Source organism: Jatropha curcas, chromosome 7 (genome assembly GCF_041381405.1).
Source record: "Jatropha curcas cultivar XTBG-Jc1 chromosome 7, XTBG_Jcur_1.0, whole genome shotgun sequence".
In the NCBI taxonomy this organism is placed as follows: domain Eukaryota; kingdom Viridiplantae; phylum Streptophyta; class Magnoliopsida; order Malpighiales; family Euphorbiaceae; genus Jatropha; species Jatropha curcas.
In genome coordinates this window covers 4,763,967-4,768,886 of record NC_143157.1, presented here as the reverse complement: position 1 = coordinate 4,768,886, position 4,920 = coordinate 4,763,967, and positions in this window count along the sequence as shown.

Sequence of the window (4,920 nt, the reverse complement as noted above, 5' to 3'; positions counted from 1 at the left end):
AAAAGGATTGATTTAGACAATTGTTGCCAAAAATTGATTGGTTGGGCGTTTGTCGCCAAAATGATTAAGGCTTTTAGCCAAAAAAAGAATGATTTAGGCAATTGTTTGCCAAAAGGTGATTATTTAGGCGTTTGTCGCCAAAATGCTTGATTTTAAGGCTTTTAGCCAAAAGATTGATTAATTTGAAGGCTGTTAGCCAAAATGAGTTGATTTAGGCAATTTATTGCCAAAAGTCGATGATTGGGCGATTGTCGCCAAAATTGATTGACTTAAGGCAATTTATTTGCCAAAAGCAATTGTTTGAAGGCTTTTAGCCAAAAATTGTGACTTAAGCGATTTGTCGCTAAAAAGTGGTTAATCTAATTTATAGGCAATTTGTTTGCCAAAAATTGATTGAACCGTGGGCAATTTGTTGCCAAAATGTGGTTGATTTAATTGTAGGCAATCTGTTGCCAAAGCGTGATTGATTAAGGCTTTTTAGCCACAATTATTGATTAATTGGACTTAAGCTAGGACTGTTCGAAATAAAGGCAATTACACCATAGCTATTAATTAACTAGGTATTTTAAGCCAATATCATCGGGTCTAGGCTTAATACCACGATTATTAATTAACCGGGTATTCGGCCTGAATTTATTGAGGCAGTTTATTTGCCTAATCATGATGTGAAATGCGTTTATGCAGTTATAGAATTATTAGGAGTAGAAGAAGAAGCATGCATGTAATGCTAAAATTAAATAGGCAGAGTTTTGATTTACATACCTGATTTAATCGACGGCCACTTCTTAACTCCAGGTTAAGCTCCTCGTTAAGGGAATTAATTTTAATTTAATTTTAAGTGACCAAGTATCACCACAATAAAATAAAACTAAAATTAAAAATGCAAGAAAGCAGTAAAGAATCGCAAGGAGCGTAGGGAGAAGGAGCGTCCGTAAACACAGACTGAGTGCCGAAAATAGGAGGCCCGGGGCTGCTATTTATAGCAAAAATCGGACTGTTTCGGCGGCTGGGCCGTTGGGCTCGGCGGCTGGTCTCGGCGGCCGGGCCGCTAGGTCCCGGCGGCGGGGCCGCCGGGTCTCGGCGGCTCGCCCTCCGGAGGCTCAGCGGCTCGGCCGCCGGGTACGGTAGCCGGAGCCGCTGTCGCCGGCGGCTGCTGCCACCGCCGCGGCCGGCGGACTTTCTAATTTTACATTCCGGAGGCTTTTTCGGGAGTTTCGAACCTCCAAAAAATATTCCGGGACCAGTTCCGCGATCCTTGCGACGTCCCGGACGTTTTAAGTACCATATTGGCATACTTCCGGTAAATTTCCAAAATGGCCTCCGGTCCGGCCGAACTATTTGCAGTCCGGGAAAACTAGCTTTTCGAGCCTCAAAATTTGAGTATTCACAACCGATTAATCAATAATCATGGTATTCATGCCAAAATCCGACAATATCGACTAAAAAGACCTAGTTAATCAATAACTATGGTTAATTGCCTTTATTTCGAACAGTCCGGCTTAAGTCCAATTAATCAATAATTATGGCAAAAAAGCCTTAATTAATCACGTTTTGGCAACAAATTGCCTACAATTGAATAAATCACATTTTGGCAACAAATTGCCCGCGGTTCAATCAACTTTTGGCAAACAAATTGCCTATAAATTAGATTAACCACTGTTTAGCGACAAATCGCTTAAATCACAATTTTTGGCTAAAAGCCTTCAAACAATTGTTTTTGGCAAATAAATTGCCTTAAATCAATTAATTTTGGCGACAATCGCCCAATCATCAGCTTTTGGTAATAAATTGCCTAAATCAATTCATTTTGGCTAAAAAGTCTTCAAATAATCAATTTTGGCGACAATCGCCTAAATCACATCAATTTTTGGCAACAATTGCCTAAATCAATCTTTTTGGCAAAAAGCCTTAAAATCAAGCATTTTGGCGGCAAACGCCCAATCAATCAATTTTCGGCAACAAATTGCCTAAATGAACACTTTGGGCTAAAAGCCTTCAAATCAACACATTTTGGCTAGAAGCCTTTAAATAACCAATCTTTTGGCAAACAAATTGCCTAAATCACAAAACTCTTTGGCTAAAAGCCTTAATCCATTTTTGGCAAACAAATTGCCCAATCAACACTTCTTTTTGGCAACAATAAGCCCAATCAAACACTTCATTTTTGGCAAACAAATTGCCCAATAAACACTTCTTTTTGGCAACAATAAGCCCAATCAAACACTTCTTTTGGCAACAAACGCCTCAACAAATCAATCAATTCTTTGGCAAAATGCCTAAACAAAATGCACGAAGCATTCACACACTCATGCATAAAGCATACCCATTCGAAGCCCTTTTTAAAAAAGACCTATCGAACTACGTTGAATTTGATCTTCCATTCAAACAGAAGTACGTAGGCACATTTGGGATTTAACCCCGAGCGGCAAGTCGAAATCACTTAAAATTGGTCCAAATTACATTAATCACCTTGCAAAGCATTCACTCATGGTTAGTTTATCAACATGACATAGTCTCGGGATCCACCTCGGGTTCGTAGATTATGCCTTAGACATTGGGATAATTAATCTAATAATTAGGTTAATTAAAAATAGAGTCACTTAGGGTTTTTCCTAGTTTACCCTAAAATAATTAAACAAGGTGGCGACTCACACATTCACGTGCATTTCTGCCTTTAGTCATATGCATCACATGCATGGCATTTGGGGTAGGGGTTCACAGTTTGGCGACTCCGCTGGGACGTATGTAATCATTTTGCATAAAGTGGACTACAATTGTTGTGTAAACTAACCTGCCCTTCTTTAGGGTATTATTTTACTATGCTTTGTTTTGCAGGGTACCCCAACAAAGATTAAGTATTCTTTCTTTAAGAATGCTTAATAAAAAGAATTTGGACCTAATTGAAATTTACTTTAAATCTTTCAAATTTGTTTATTTATTTGCACGATTGAGAATCTTTTTCTCCATTGCATAAAAAATGAATTTCAAATGAATTTCTTCTCTTCTGTTCAAACTTCTGAGTCTGGATAGCAAGTAGCGCTGATCGGCAGGTCTCTTTGATTATGTCGACGGACAGCCAAAGCGTCCTCCCTGTTACCGCAAACCATCCCTAATCCTTTTGGGGATGGCCGATGAGTATGCGTACTGTTGGACCCACGCGAAACTCCTTGTTTCACATGTGGTTAGGTATATCCATACTCAAGGTTCAAGGGTTCCTTAATAAGCCAATTCTCTATTTGTGTCATAGCCTATAGAACCTATCCTTTAGGACTATGTGCACCCAATGATGCTGAATCATTCCATTAAAATGAATTATGTTGTGATGTTGTGCGCATTCACGCATTCATCCCATACTTCACAAAAAAAAAAGAGAATCTAAAAAAAAAAAAATTCCATTTTAAAGCTGGAAAATCACATTTTGGTCCCTGAGACCCGAAAAATTACATTTTGGTCCCTGAGACCTGGAAAATTATATTTTGGTCCTTAGGCCCAAAAATTCACATTTTGGCCCCTAAGGCCCAAAAAAAAAATTTTTTTTTTGAGAACTTAGGGCCTTCCGAAAAGTCGAGGTGTCCAGCCCTAAGCACTCTTCCTTACATATCACATCCCATTGGGTCCTATCCTAGGTGTCCTAGCATACCAACATTACCCTACCACACAGGGTCAAACCGTCCCATCTCACAGGGTCAAGTCATTCTTCCCTATACCAACACTACCCTACATTGTTCGGTCATACCACCCCACATCACAAGGGTCAAGTCCAAATACCTTACCCATACACTACCCCACCTCACACTATTTCACATACCCTATGAAAACACCTTATATAGGATAGTCTAATCGTTTTGACTATGTCCTTTCACAGGTACCCCTCCAAAGACCAGCTACACCAGCTTCACCTATAACTTCAACAACCCCACCTGCATCAATGGCATCACTTACCGACATCCAAAACCTCATTGAACAACTTGAGGCTAAAATGGAGGCCAGAATGAATGAGGCATTGGCTGCCCAAAGGACTGCCCTGATAGCTGAACTGGGCAATGGTAATGGAAATGGGGCTTCAGCTGGGGGAAGTGGACCTACCACCTCCAATCAGGGACCCGCTACTGGACCGACAAACTCTGCCCTCAACCTGGATGACATGCCCTCCAGAACTGCTTCTGAGCTGGAAGCTCAGAAAATGAGAGAAAAACTAGAGTTGTTGGAAAGGTCTGTTACCGCCCTTAAGACACACAAAGAGGTGGTAGACATGGACTCCTTGTCCTTGTTCCCCGAAGTGAGACTGCCAACAAAATTCAAAATGCCCAACATGGATAAGTTTGACGGAACCACTTGTCCCAAAACGCACCTGAAAATGTATGTGGGTGCCCTCAACCCATTTGGCCTGAACAGCGAGCTCCTTGCTCAGTTGTTTCAGCAATCTTTGACTGGTGCTGCATTAAGATGGTTTGTAAGCTTGGATCGTTCCAAAATGAAGAATTGGGAGGACATATGCAATGCTTTCAACACGCAGTACCATTATAATATCGAAGTGGATGTTACCCGGAGGGAGCTGGAAACCACTAAACAAAAGAACAATGAGCCTTTCTCCTCGTTCCTTTCGAGATGGAGAGCCAAAGTTGCTCAAATGATCAACCGACCCTCTGAACAAGAACAAGTTGACATAATAATCAAAAATTTACTGCCTGTCTACCAGTCACAGCTTCAAACACAGTACTTGCCTACGTTCCAATCGCTCATTGCTACTGCAACTAAGGTGGAAGACTTAATCCAGTTGGGTCAACTCAAAGAAGACTCATACAAGAAGCAGACTCATGCTGGACTTTGAAAAACCGTCTACAAGACCTGGTTGACAATGGGTCCATCATCCCCAAGAGCAAGTTGAACATCAACCAATCCTTTGCCTAACCATGGGAT